The sequence below is a fragment of the Leucopleurus acutus genome (genome assembly GCF_964270905.1).
Source record: "Leucopleurus acutus genome assembly, chromosome: 9".
Taxonomy (NCBI): domain Eukaryota; kingdom Metazoa; phylum Chordata; class Mammalia; order Artiodactyla; family Delphinidae; genus Leucopleurus; species Leucopleurus acutus.
The window spans coordinates 41,676,498-41,692,342 of NC_139144.1; the positions used below are offsets into that span (position 1 = coordinate 41,676,498).

At 33.5% G+C, this 15,845-nt stretch overlaps 1 protein-coding gene across 6 annotated transcripts in view; it reads left to right on the plus strand.

The window, feature by feature from the left end:
• DGKB (diacylglycerol kinase beta) overlaps positions 1–15,845 on the plus strand; it is a gene marked incomplete at both ends in the record, with an annotated part of 637,756 nt that overhangs the window by 217,466 nt on the left and 404,445 nt on the right. The gene's annotated exons all lie outside the window — the stretch shown is intronic.

Below are 15,845 nucleotides of genomic sequence, written 5' to 3' on the forward strand. Positions count from 1 at the left end.
GTAGCTCCTCTGAAATGGGACCCTGGCCAGGCTACGCTGTAATCCTTCACTTAATCCCATAGCTGACCTCACGTGTCGTAACTCTTCCCACCCCTGTTTCTAGCTGTGCCATCCCTGATCCTGGGTCAGCCATGGGGGCAGAGGGTGCCTTTTGCAGCAGTTCCCTTTCAATGTATTGCTTTCTAAGTTGTTCTATTCTGTAAGGTCTCTTTACTACTCTAATTTGTGATTTAATTTCATTTCTATTCCTGGTTTATTACTTTTCCAATGGTACTATAGATACACTTTTTAAAAAATATTTTATCTGCCACCCTGAGCCTGCAGTTATTCATTCTTTTAATTTCCTTTTCTTCCCCATTGTTCCTCTTTACCATACCAAATTTTTAGATCTTTTTGTATGCCTCTCTTCTCTCGTCCTATCTTTATTCTTCTTTTCTAACATTTTGTTTAGATGCTTTTCTTGATGTATCGAAACTCTGCTAATCCCTAGTGTAAATTATCTAGTAAACACCAAAACTCTCTGGTCGCTTCCCTTTTTATCTTTGTTTTCAAGATAGAAATAGACGTTTATTTGTTTGTCTTTACTGTATCTCTTTACATAAATTCTCTCACTCTGATAATGACTACTTAAAGATATCTGAAACTAGAGTCTGTATCATGTAAGTTGTTTCTTCCTGATGAAGCATATTATGATATAATTGAATGAATGGTTTTGAGGTATAAATTAGTTGCAAAAATGAAATATAAAACATATATCGCTCATTGGTCTTCACAGAATGAGACTTTTTTTCCTTCACAACATTAAAATAAATATGCACATCTCTAGCTGTTATACCAACTGCATATGCTAATGTGACTTATGAAAAGTTAATATCAAGTTTTTTGTATACTCGTGATGTTGGTTGTTCCCTTCTGACTATCAGCTTCATGAAAGTACAGATGGCTTTTTCTCATATCATCCCTAAAATATTTAAGTAAAAAATAACAAGTATTTATTGAATTGAAAAAATATATAAGATAAATATTTTTAAATTATGTAACTTATTTTCCAGATTGTTCAGCATAGTGAACAATCACAACAATGAATTGTTTGTGAAATAGGTGCTTTAAAAAAATCTTTGGTTTCATCTACCTGAACTAACTGTAAAACATATATAATTAAAAAAATAAAATTTAACAGTCAACATACAGATTCACATATTCCAAGTATCACACATATTTCCATAGTAAAGCCTTGGAATACATTCTCTTGTTAAAATAAATTTGTAATTTAGAAAACACATAACACATTCCACAGATTTCATTACTTTCTTAATTTAAAATATCATTTTATATAACAAAGTTTCTACCATATTTTACTTAAATAAAAACCCTCTTGAATCAGAACTATGACATATTACATATGTCTCTTGTTATAAAATCTTGTTGTGTCAGAGAGCTGAACAAAATCCTCAAAATGCTAAGAACATGTTCATCAAAATTCAATGCAGCTCTACTGCAAATTTCCAGGAAAAAAAATCATTGCTTTGCTAATGTAAAAACAAAGCACTCAATTGACCCTTTCAGTCCTAATGATTAATCATAAAATATGATGCAGATTATTTTGCAATCCCCCCCAATTAAATGTGTGAGCATAATTTTGTCTCTGCCTTGATCAATGGAGTGACTGAATTTGAGAAGCGATATATGCATCTGTATTAAAGATCAACATGTCAAATACAAGTAACAAAATGTAACATGCTTTACAGTTAAGAGTCCTATAACTTCTAGCCTCGTGAAAGAATTTTGGGCATTACAAGTCTATAGTCACTTTCCACAAACATCAACAAATCGATTATTACTTTAAAGATGTTGAAAACTCTGAACTTTTGTTGCTCAATTCACAGAGAAAAGAAGAGCTCAGTAACAGACTGTAGATCCATGTGTTATTGTTTAGAGGTGATTTTTTATCCAAATTCCTTGAACACTCTAGAAGAATATTTTCTCCTAAGTTGGTTGTTAGAAATAACCAATGCATTTGTGTATATCCTTCTACCTGTTTCTTATTTTATTCTACAAAAGGCAAGTTTCTAATAAGTATCATAAACTATTTTATTTGACTATCGTCAGTTTGCTATTATTATCTAAGCCTGTCCAGCAAGCTCCCTGGCACAACTTTACCGTCAGCTCCAGGGAGTCAAATAACAGCATCTTACTAATGAGTGAAAATAAGAAAACTCATAGCAGATGATTATCTCAGAATCCTTTATTAATGATAATGTAGTAACGTACTCCTATAATTTAATTAGAAATAATAACAGTGGACTATTGAATGTAGTCCACACTCAAACAGAATAATGATTCAACAACTAAGTAAAAGTGAAATGGTAGTTTAACAATAACAACAGCAATCTATATATATATATATATAATAGTATTAGTAATATAAATTGATTCAGCATGTATTAATTCAATGGCTACCAGGTGTCAGGAAAAAGTCTCAGCACTGCCAATTCACTATGAACAAAAGAAACATCACTTCCTGCCCTCATGGTCTTAGTGGAGGAAGGCACACATTAAACTAATAAAATATACACATGTCAGCAGGGAAGGTAAACAGAGTGTACATTGGTAGTGAGTGTTCTGTGATGGTTATTTTAAATAGGCTGAGCAGGGAAAGACTCACTGAGTATAGACATGAAGGAGATGAGGAAGCAAGCCATTTGGTCATCACATAGAATCACATTTAAAGCAGAGGGAGGAGAAAGACGAAAAGCACCATGATGGGAGAATATTTGACACGATTGGGGAACATTAGCAGGAAGGCCAGCATGGCTGGAGCGGAATGGATAGAGATAGCATATTAGAATAGCACTGACGGGCCAAATCACATAGGGTCTTACAACTACTGCGACCATAATAATTAAGTTTACCCAGGACCCTTCTGGTTTATTCCTGGTGTCCCAGCATCCAACTCAATTTAGTATTAGCATAAGAATTTTGTATTTTTAGTTTAAGTATTATTATTAATGGATACATTATAATAAACTTGAGTGGTTTGAGAGCTAATTTGCACATTCCTGTTTCTGCTGTTATCCTCTAGTCAGATGTAAGACACTTACATGTCCACTGAACACAGCTCTCACTTTAACCTGTAATCATTTCATCTAAAAAAGCAAAAAAAACTTTCTCTTCCCAATCCTTCCCACATATAAGCAACAACTTCTTGTGAAATACAGTGTACAGAGAATTCAAAGACAAAAATAAATGTTCACTGAAAGCCCTTGTTGGCCAACTGGTATACTTGTTATACCAGTCCATTATGCTGTGGCCTGTGCCTCTCCTCTCCTTGTGAGATGCAAATGGGAACAAATATAGCAATCAGCATTGTCAGTGGAGATGTGGGAAATCACAGGTTAGATGTACATGAAATATATGTGAGGAAGAGAAGATGAGCAGTCATGCCAAGAACGTTTAATGAAGTTTGAATACTCTTCCTTGGTGTCTTACAAATTAAACATGTAGTTTATAAATATTGTGTTATATTATGCATTTTTATTTTGCAATAAAACTTTTCAGCAAATATATCTCAAAAATGAAAATGAATATTAACTGAAAAATTAAGTTCTGCATTTCTATGAATTTTTGTTTTAAAAAGTGTTGATGATGAATACATAACTTCTATGAAATATTTATCAGTCTTTACTATCAGTGATGGGAACTCTAGTGATATCACTGACCATGTGGAAACCATAAACACAAAAATGATAAAGAAGCATCAGTATCTGCCTCAAATTAATAGCGAATTCTCTGCTTGAAGGCAATCATTGAAACTGCAGAAAATCCCTTTGTATAGCACTCTTTTAAGCATGATTTTTCATTTAGATCAAATGTGACTTTTAAATTAATGTGCATTTTCAATTTCAAGTTTTCTTATGTGTGTTGTAAGTGAAGTAATAGCTGTTAAGATTTTGGTCCACTAGCAAAAGAAGAACTTTAAAAAGATCCAGTAATGCCGTTTTTACATTAGAGTGATCAGATGTTTTAAATAGAAAATTCATTTATTGCAATAATGATTTGAGTGCATGCAACTTGTGGACCCCCAATCAAGTTTTTGGAAGTTCATTTGGATGATGGTAAAACATTGGACATTACTGATCATGTTATCACAGACTCAGTTAAAAAGTTCAGCGCTTAAGATTCAATGATTTGTTCCTATGGTGATAATTGGAATACAGAGTTTGGTGGAGCACATCATCATGACAAAAATACGTGTTTTACTAATGTAAGAAACATACAGATAAGAATATATGCTTTGCATTGGTTTTGGTATGCACATAAATCATAATTGCTTTCAAAGACACTTTAATAGTCTATGAATTACAATGAAGCCCTTAATTGTCAAGTTGTATGCATGTGCACATGCACACACACACATTCACAAATTATTCAGTCATTCTCTTATTGGTCCTACAGGTGCTAAGGGACCTTTTGGGGAAAAAAAAGTAAGACTCAAGTCTTAGGTCACTGAAGTAATGAAGTCTAACATTTCTATGGATAATACTATACCAACTAGACTTTTTCAAATTATGCCCTGCTCTTGCATTTAAAACTCTAAAACTCAAGAAGCATGAAAGTTTAAGGCAATTTGATATAGAGGCAATCAGCTTATAGAAATCTACAATTTGATCTCATCTTTTTATCTCTTCATAAATATGTTATTCAAAATTGTTCATATGAAAAGCCAATAAATGGAAAATTTTTAAGTATATCAAGCTAATTAATTATTATGTTTTTATTCTAGATCATATGATGTCATATCTGTGAGCTATCTTAAATTTTCAGTTTGTTGTGATTTCTTATTTTAAATAACTATTTATGTATATATTCATATATTACATTTATATATTTATATATAATTTATCTAAACCTAAATTTATATACATTTTTTGCATATTTTTTCTTAAAGAGGGTTTCAGATTTTTCTAAACATCACATTCCACAAAACCAGTATTCATCCCTGATCCTAATTAATCAATCAGAGGCCATGGCAAGTAAATTATTCTAACTTATTTTCCTTACTCCTACCCTTATGAACACATTGATATTCATACCCATCCTGACTTCCTTCCCTCTCACTGGATGAGGCATCTCTCCTCCTAAATAAGGTGCATTCAACTTCTGTTCTGGGTCCCTGTTCCTCTTGGTTCTTTGATACTTAATTTATTATTCCCACCCTCTTATTATTACATCTTGAGCTGTTCCTATTCTAATGGCTTTTTAGCTCAAGTATGTAATCCCTTTTTAACATATGACTACTCTGTGTTAAAATGACTTGGATTAGTTTATGAAAACATGTGTGATGATGAAAGTGTTATAATAATCACAAATTACAACAGGAATGGATAAAGGATAGAGGTTCAAGACCAAAAGGAAAACAGAAAAACAATTCCCAGGTCATTGTGGAGTTGCAAAAACATGAGCAACATGTGAAATTGAGGATACTCTCATTTTTAATTTGAAAAATCTCTGTGGATATGTATAGCTACTTACCTTCTCAACTCTTTTGTCTCTTCACAACTACATTCTTAATAAAATGGGCTATTCTTTCACTTTTCCATCACCTCTTCAGTGCAGTTGGGGTTTTGACTTTACTCTCCACTGACATTGCTATTGTCACTGATAAATTGCTAAGTGTTAAGTCACGTAGTTTTAGCTGTTTTCACCGATCTTAAAAGTCTCATCTCCCTTGGATATTAGAAAATCAATGTCTCCTATCTCTGAGGTGCTGCTTATTATATATCTGGATACATTCTCCTTAGTCACTTCTTTTAATATCATTTTTTCTTAGAATTTCACACTCAGAACTTCGTTCATTTCATGTATATATGCTTTCTTAATTTTATAATAATAATAGTGATTTGTTGGTTGTATGCTAGGGAATATGCAAAATACTATCACTTTAAGAGTTAAGCATTTTCTCCATTTGCCAATAAGAAAACTCATGATCAGGGAGCTTAAGATTTGCTCAAGGTTTTAGTCTCATAAAAGAGCAAATCCATGTACATGTCTGTTGTACTGCAACATGATCGTTTTTTTTTTTAATTTAAGTTATTGAAGAATAGTTGATTTACAATGTTGTGTTAATTTCTGATATACAGCAAAGTCATTTAGTTACATATATATATATATATATATATATATATAGTTTGCATTTGCTAATTCCAAACTCCCAATCAATCCCTCTCCCTCCCCTTGGCAACCACAAGTCTGTTCTCTATATCTGTGAGTCTGTTTCTGTTTCATAGGTAAGTTCATTTGTGTTATAATTTAGATTCCACATATAAGTGATATCATATGGTATTTGTCTTTCTCTTTCTGACTTACCTCATTTAATATGAGAATCTGTAGGTGCATCCATGTTGCTGCAAATTGTATTATCTCATTCTTTTTTATGGTGGAGTAGTATTCCATTGTATATATGTACCACATCTTCTTTATCCATTCCTCCATCGATGCACCTTTAGGTTGTTTCCATGTCTTGGCTATTGTAAATAGTGCTGCTATAAACATAGGGGTGCATGTATATTTTCAAATTATAGTTTTGTCCAGATATATGCCCAGGAGTGGGATTGCTGGATAATATGGCAATTCTATTTTTAGTTTTTTGAGGTACTTGTATACTGTTTTCCACAGTGGCTGTACCACTTTACATTCCCACCAACAGTGTGGGAGGGTTCCATTTTCTCCACTCTCTCCAGCATTTTTTTTTAATATATTGGAGTGTAGTTTTTTTACAATGTTGTGTTAGTTTCAAATGTACAAGTGCTTCAGTTATACATATTTTCAAATATACAACAAAGCGCTTCAGTTATACATGTACATATATCTATTCTTTTTCAGATTCTTTTACCATATAGGTTATTACAGAGTATTGAGTAGAGTTCCCTGTGCTATACAGTAGGTCCTTGTTGATTATCTATTTTATATATAGTAGTGTGTATATTAATCTCAACCTCCTAATTTATCCATACCCCCACACCTTTCCCCTTTAGTAACCATAAGTTTGTTTTCTAAGTCTGCAAGTCTGTTTCTGTTTTGTAAATAAGTTTATTCATATCATTTATTTTAGATTCTGCATATAAGTAATACCATATGATATTTGTCTGTCTCTGTCTGACTTACTTCACTTAGTATGATAATCTCTAGGTCCATCCATGTAGTTGCAAATGTCATTATTTCATTCTTTTTTATGGCTGAGTAATATTCTATTGTATATATGTACCATATCTTCTTTATCTATTCCTCTGTCAATGGACATTTAGGTTGCTTTCATGTCTTGGCTATTGTAAATAGTGCTGTAGTGAACATTGGGGTGCAGGTATCTTTCCAAATTACGGTTTTCTCTGGATATATGTCCAGGAGTGGGATTGCTGTGTCATATAGTAGCCCTATTTTCAGTTGTTTAAGGAACCTTATGGTTTCCTTTGCTGCAGTACAACTCTATGTTCCTTCTTCTTATTCTCTTTTCATGATTTTGATCATCAAGTGTACACGGATTGCTTCCAACTATCTTCTTCCATCTCAGATTTCTCTGTCCATGTAGGTTTATTTGACTTAGTCTACATTTCCATGTTAATGTCCCATAGGTATCTCAAATTTCACATTCTAATACTAAACTCATTTTCTCACCCTTTTCTAAACCTGTTCACTAGCTTTATTCACTAACTTGATGCATGGAAAGACCATTCACTTTCCCATCCCCTCTGACAATGCATTTATTCTCTTCTAGTTATTCTGCATTAACTGCATTAACTGTTTTTAAAACATCCCATAGCAATGTGAATCAGATGTTTTCTTGTCTGCCTTCTCAATTAAGATACTTGATGGCAAGGACTCTTATCTTGCTTTTGAGTCTCTGGACTCTAACCCAGTTCCTGATACACAGTTGTAGTTAATAAATGCATATTAAATAAGCGAATTGATGCAGGTGCTATATCATTCATAAAATTACTTTTCTAGGTATATGGATTTTCCATGAAATGTATCTCTCTTTCTTAGGCATAGTTATTCTTTTGTATTTGATTCTAGTCAAAGTAATTTTTTAAAATAGATGTCTAGATGTATTTATTAATTCAAAATAACTTCTTCACATTCTAAAGTTAACTAGGTGGAATGATCTGATGCATATAAAATAAAACTCACTAAGTATTCCTTTGTTTTTATTCACTCACAACTGACTTGAAAGGGCTTCCCTGGTGGCGCAGTGGTTGAGAGTCCGCCTGCCGATGCAGGGGACACGGGTTCGTGCCCCGGTCCGGGAGAATCCCACATGCCGCGGAGCAGCTAGGCCGGTGAGCCATGGCCGCTGAGCCTGCGCATCCGGAGCCTGTGCTCTGCAACGGGACAGGCCACAGCAGTGAGAGGCCCACGTACCGCAAAAAGAAAAAAAAAATGACTTGAAAGCATTTGATATTCATTTTAACACATTTATTTTCCAAAAAGTATGTGCACCATTCAAAGAAGGAACAAATATTTGGATTACTTTACAGAGCTTATTTATTGACTTCTATTTTGTATTACACTAAGGAGAATACTGAAGTTATTTAATGGCATAATATCATAGGTTTCCCAAGAGTAAATATTCATTCATTTTCTGTCTCTTAACCTCTTTTTGTCATTTTTCTCTGCCTCTCTCCCTTTTTCTTCTAAAATACACATATGCGTACGAGATGTTTTTGAGATTTCCAGAGATAATGAAATTAATATTTCAATTATTAATGGCTCATTGGGATATATATTTTCTCAAATACTCTGAAAGTTTTTCTGAATATGATGAGAACAGCATTAAATTTTACTGGGTTCATAATGATGAGTCCAAATAACATTTTGTTTATAACCATTCCACTGTTTACATTAAATGCCCCCCAAAACAGTATAAATTCATCTTCATACAATATCCTCAAAAGACTAGCCAAATTCGTTGAAACAGGTGAACTTCCTTATTTACCTAAACTTTGTAATTTATTGGTAAAATAGATTCAAGATGGGAAGACATAGTTATAATTAGTTTTACTTTAAGCTGAAATGATGCAGAAGGTACATTAAAGTTGATGAGTCATCACTTTGAAGCTGACATTATCAAAATCCACAGAAAAAGATGGCATATCCCCCATCCCTTTTTAAATATATAGCATAGAGAAATTTTGAGGGACATAATTGCTTCATGCATAGATTTTGTCAGAGTGGCTGCAGCAGCAGTAATAATATCAGTGACACCAAGGTATGTATAGATACAGTTTGGGTATTAGAAAACGAGTTGGAAGGTATTAAGAATTGGTTTTCTAGACCCCCCAAAAAAAAAGTTTAATAAACAATAGCAACATCACAGACCAGAAAATTCTGCCTGATTTTAGTGAGACAGTTGTGAAGCCATCTAATCCTATAAGTGTAAGAATAATATATAACTGTGTACATTCAGGTATGAATATGAATTGAGCTGAATAATAAGAGATAAGTATGCTGTATCTGGCTCAAAATGTTTAAATCAAAATGCAGACCTTTCTTAAGGCAAGCTCTTTAAGTAAACTATTTTTTCTGAACAAAGAGGAGGAAGAAGAAGAGGAAGAGAGTTGATGACATATGATAAAATCATTTTTGATCCTTCAGCCTTGTGTTTCTTTAAGACAAAGGAATGAATATGTACAATTAAATGAGCATTCACTCTGGAGTATTATGCTAACAGTATTTATCAATCGCACATTGGTTTCCTTTAAGTATTAAAGAATATAACTTTATAACATATAATGTACAATATGTACACTCTTTAGTAGCCATACATTTATTATATTTATATGCTCAATCTGATACAACAAAATTAGATATAAATGGCAGGTATCACTTATTTTCCTTGAATAATAAAATGTGCTATTGGAATAAAAAAGAAATTCCTACACATTGTCATTTAAGAAATCTCATTATTAGACACTTTCCAAGATAATGGAATCAGTACTGCAGTTTTTCTTCCTTAACGAGTTGTTGTAATGTGCTTTTTAGATACTATTGTCAGACACTAATTTTTCTATATCAGTTTTATCCTAAAACTTATTTAAAATGGAAAGTAGACTTTTGAATCTTAGATGAAATATTTTGACTTGCTTTTAGTGGTATTAAGCATTATAATCTTACCACCCACTTTTTTTTAGGATGTGCTATAGTGGTGGCTGTTGAGCATATGTGATAAGAAGGCATTGGACACAGAGCTACTAAACATACATTAACATAGGTTCTTTTTTCAAATTTAGCTATCATGGATAAATTAAAAAACTCTCTAGGAGAACCAGTGCTATAATTACGAACACTGAAGACTCAAGAATCATTATCTGCTTTAAAAATTGTTTTAATTTTTTAAAATTTCCATAAAATGGCAAAAATAAATTCAGGAGCCATGAATGATTATTTCATTACAAAATGTTCATACCTACTAGTTTTTCAAGTGAAATGTTGAAATTGGTAGGTGGAACGTACAGTATACGGTACTAAAGTTTCCGCAAAGGGGGGTCTTTTCAGACGCTCCACATGGCTTCACCTTCCCCATCGTTAGGATGACCTATGAAGTGGGAGCCTCACATCTGCTGGTCTTTGCAGCTTAATGAATGAAAAGTCAATGGTCACATAAAGCCCTGCATTTTGACTCTTTCCACGTTCTCTTGCATTTGTTTGTTCTCAGTCAGAGCTGTTATCATCTGAACTTACTATCCCCAGTGCCATAAATAGGTCTCCTAATAGTATCAGCTTGGAGGTAGGAGAAGTCTCATCAATGTCCATCCAGCTTCACTTGTTAGAAAATTCTCTTGCTGACTGTTTTGCCAGAATGCTGTGGGTGGGAGAGGTGGTAAAATAGAGGAGTGGCAATCTGACCTATGAAATGTGTTTACTACTTTTAATAAAGATAAAATTATTAAATTAATAATAACCTCTGGATAGTACCATGTAATTTACATACACACTTTGTTTATTCCTTAAAACAGCCCAACAAAGCAGGTGGTATTATTTTAATTTTAAAGATAAGAAAACTGAAGCTCAGAATGATTAAATAATTATCCAAGGCTACTATTCAAGGAATGAATGAAATAAGGAATGAGTGACTCTCCAGGGAAAACTGCATGGATGAAGTGGATTAAGAAGTTAAGATAGAGAAGTCAATTTTTCAATCCATTTAGCAATCAACTTACAGAGAGTAAGCTGGTCTGAGAGTCACATGGAGTTTATGTTTGGGGTTAGGATGCTGCTGAAGAACCAAAGATGACAATTTTAAAAGAAAACAGATGAAACATCATCATGGATGGAAGAGCGATGGTGAGTCATGTGGATGGTTAGGCTTTCACCAGAAACAACTATGGTAAACTTTTCAGCTCTGTGATAAACTTCTCAGCTCCTGGCTTAATTTGAAAAGCTTTTGTAGGTTTCAGTGACAAGGTCTTTGAAAACTTAGGAGATAGACAAATTAAAGCAGAAATGTAATTGGTAAAAACTGATTTAGAAAGAATTAGAAAATAGGATCTTTTTCAGTAATTAAAGGAATTGAAACAATTAATACCTCTTAATTAAAAAAAAAGAAATCAAAGACTCACTAGAAATTGGATAGTTGATATGCAAGTGCTACCAGTTTTAAGGAACTTCCAAAATTATATAGATGCCTCCAAAAAATGGAAAATAAGGGCGGCATCTTCTACAATTCATTTTATGAGACAGAAAAATTTTGATAAAAAGTTAGACAGGTGGTATGACGAAGAAAAATAGTCTGTTGTGTTCATGAATGTAGACAAAAACTGCTGAACAAAATGTTAGCAAAGCAAAACCAATTTTCTATAACAATATTAATAAACAGTGTCCAATTTGGGTATATGAATGTATTATAAGAATGTTTTAATAATGCAGAAATACGTAAGTGTATATGCACACATTACCAATGAAATGAAATCATCTCAATATCTCACAAGGTGCAGAGAATATTAACATTGATTCAAAATAAAAATTCTATGTAACAGAAATAGAAGAAAACTTAATATTCTCTGTATGAAAGGTGTCGCTCAAGAAAGAAAAAGAAAAGAAAATCCGTACAACAAACATCATTTTGAGTTGGGAAATTATGAAAGTATTCCATTTAAATTCTGGGACAAGATATGGATATTCTGTATAAATACTCTAATTCAATAAAGTATTGAAGCTCTGGCCAGCACAATAAGACAGGGAGAGAAATAACAATTATAAGGATTGAAGATCACTAATAGTACCATTGTTATTAGCATATGATACAGTTGTTTACATAGAAATCCAAATGAATCTACAAACATAATATAGGCAATAGAAAAGAGGAGTAATGTGGCTGTTTGTGAGATCAATATATAAAAGTCAAATATATTTATATATACCAGCAACAAAAACATTAATTTTAATAAACAATTTAAAAATTTAAGATACCAACATAAACTTTAAGACAACCAAGAATAAATCTAACAATGACCTGCAAGCAAAAAAAATGTTGTAATTTGTTTAAGGATATTAAAGAATAAGTTGATTGAAAAATCCTATATTCATGGATGAGGAATTAACACCATATAGATATTATTTCTCCTAAAACTGAACAATAGACTTCATGTAATGCAATTTTTTAAAACATTTATGATTTTTGTGTGTGTGTGTTTATTTTCACCCTTATGGGATATGACAAGTTAAATTTAATATGTGTACGGTAAAGCAAAGAAAAAAATAATAGCTAAGATTTCGTGTTCAATGAGACATAGATTAACTATAAAGCTATAATGTTGTAAGAGTGTGGTACTGGTTCAGAGATGGACAAATTCATGAATAAAATAGAACAGATTCTAAAAAGAAAAATACCCACATATGGAAATTTGATTTATGATGGACTTGCGTGATAGAAAACTGAATTATCCAAAACATGAAAAGATGGATTTAAAAATGAAAAGAAAAATAGTTGCACAACACCCAAAAGGACAGAAGAAAGGAGGCAAGAACGGGAGGAATGGAGAAAGAGAAAGGGAGGGCAGAGGGATGAAAGAAGGCAGTGAAGAAGGGAAAAGAAAAAAGGGATCACTACTAGACAGAACCACTCTAGAATATTGTGTATATTTTATATGTATTATCTATTCTATTCCAATAACTCATACCATCCTATCTTACATCACCACATAAAATTTCTATGTCAAAATTAAAACTAAGGGGCTTCCCTGGTGACTCAGTGGTTAAGTATCCGCCTGCCAACGCAGGGGACGCGGGTTCAAGCCATGTGGGAAGATCCCACATGCCGCGGAGCAACTAAGCCTGTGCGCCACAACTACTGAGCCTGCGCTCTAGAACCCGCGAGCCACAACTACTCAGCCCACGTGCCACAACTACTGAAGTCTGCATGCCTAGAGCCCGTGCTCCACAACAAGAGAAGCCGCCGCAATGAGAAGCCCATGCACCGCAACGAAGAGTAGCCCCTGCTCGCCACAAGTAGAGAAGCCCACGTGCAACAATGAAGACCCAACGCAACCAAAAATAAATTAAATAAATTTTTTAAAACATTAAAACTGAAATTTTAGGAGAGTAAATGTGAACTCTCTTCTGTCCACTGAGGAAACATTGTTTGTTACACAAAGCAGGCCAAAGTGCTAGCCATTTATCAAAAGATTGATAAACTTGAATACATTAAAACTAAAATGATACTTGTTAAAATATACATTAAGGAAAGTAAAAAAACTTTAAACCTATAGGAAATATTTGCCCAAAAAAAGAGAAAAAAACCCAAAAGGATTAAAATCAAGAAGTAAAGAATTTTTACAAATCAACAAGTAAAAAAGGAGTAAAGATATGAAAAGGCATTTCACAAACGAGGAAACACATAAAATTACCAAGTATGACATTACAAGTGTTAGGATGGGCTCGGCACAGTTTTTTTCCACCTTTTACATACCTACATTGGTACAACTTCTATAGGAAACAGTTTGGCATGATATTGTAAAGTTGCAAAAGTGGTCACTGTCCATGAGCACCAGAAAATATGTCGAAAATGCATTTTTTATGAGAACATAAAGCTAATCAATCCAAATATCCATTGTATGGATTTTAAAATGCATACCCGCATAAATGGTATTAAACACAGCAGTAGAAATAACTCTTCAACTACACGTGGATGGAAATTCAGCTACTACGTGGAGGAATGTTAATAACAATGCTGAGATGAAAAAGCAACATACAATGTGTTGTTTATGGCATACACATGATAACCTGAAATTCAGAATAGTGGTCACCTTTGTTAACGAGGAAGGGGGTGCTATAGGGAAAGAACGTAGGTATTTGTAAGTTATTAGGAATATTCTGGTCTCTGGGTGGGCAGCTGGTATATAGGTGTTTATTATATTGCTTATATAACAGCAAACTAACCAGTGATAGTCTGGAAGAAAATATTTCAACATGTCTAACGACAGGTAAATGCCCACAATACAATGCATGAGGAAATACAGGAAATTTTCATGTTCTAAATATTTATGGCTCTTAGTATCAGGGGATGGGGTTTTAGTTGATTTGTTTACATTTCTATTATGTTTACGCACTGTTTGTATGACATTAACCAAATGTTTTTTTCTAATGATGCTAATTTAAATAAAAATATCACTCATAATATGTAGAGTTTATAAGATAATAAAATGCAACTTATGGAAAAGAAGGACAAGGCTTTAAAGATGCAGTTCACAAAGGAGGTCACACATCTGTAAACCTACAAAAATATGTTCAACCCACTAGTAAACAGGCATGTGATTATGCAATAACAGCACCATGGTATTTTTCACTTATTGAAGAAACATCATAAAGTTGTTTATATGTAGTGTTTTGGAGTTTCAAGGAAGTGGGCCCTTAATTTTCTACAGTGGGCGCCATTCAGAGGGTATCATAATGTTGTAGTGGAGTATTTCCCTTATAGAAGATTAGCTTTCAGAACATAATGCACTTGTTCACATAAATGTATTCAAATAATGTTAACTACAATACCTGTTTTTTTGTGACAGTGAAACACTAAAGAGTTTAAAAGTACATGAAATGACTTATTTAATCATAGACTATATACCCTATTTAATATTCACTTATAATAAATCTTTATATGTACACTGACACAGAAAGATCTCTGACGTTTTTAAGTCAAAAAAATGTACACGGATAAATTAAAAGGATGTATAGCATAATCCTGTTTATGTTAAAAATATGTGTGTGATAAAATTTACATGTGTACATTTATATATGTAATCCTATAGAAAACTTTCTTGTGGTATCCACAAGAATACCTGGGGATGGGTTCCAGGACTCTCCAGGTACCAAAATCCACAGATGCTCTTAGTCCCTTATATAAAAAGGCATAGTGTTTGCGCATACTTTAAATCGTCTTTAGGTTACTACAGTACGTAATAAAATGTAAATGATATGTAAATAGGTGTAAATACAATATAAATGTTTTGTAAATATATAGTTGCGGCTCACCAAATTTGAGTTTTGCTTTTTGAAACTTTCTGGATATGTTTTGTTTTGTTTTTTTTGCGATACGCGGGCCTCTCACTGTTGTGGCCTCTCCCGTTGCGGAGCACAGGCTCCGGACGCACAGGCTCAGCGGCCATGGCTCACGGGCCCAGCCGCTCCGCGGCATGTGGGATCTTCCCAGACCGGGGCACGTACCCGTGTCCCCTGCATCGGCAGGCGGACTCTCAACCACTGCGCCACCAGGGAAGCCCTGGATTTTTTTTTTAAGATTTTTGATCCCTGGTTGGTTGAATCTGCATATGTGGAACTTCTAGATATGGAGGGCCAAC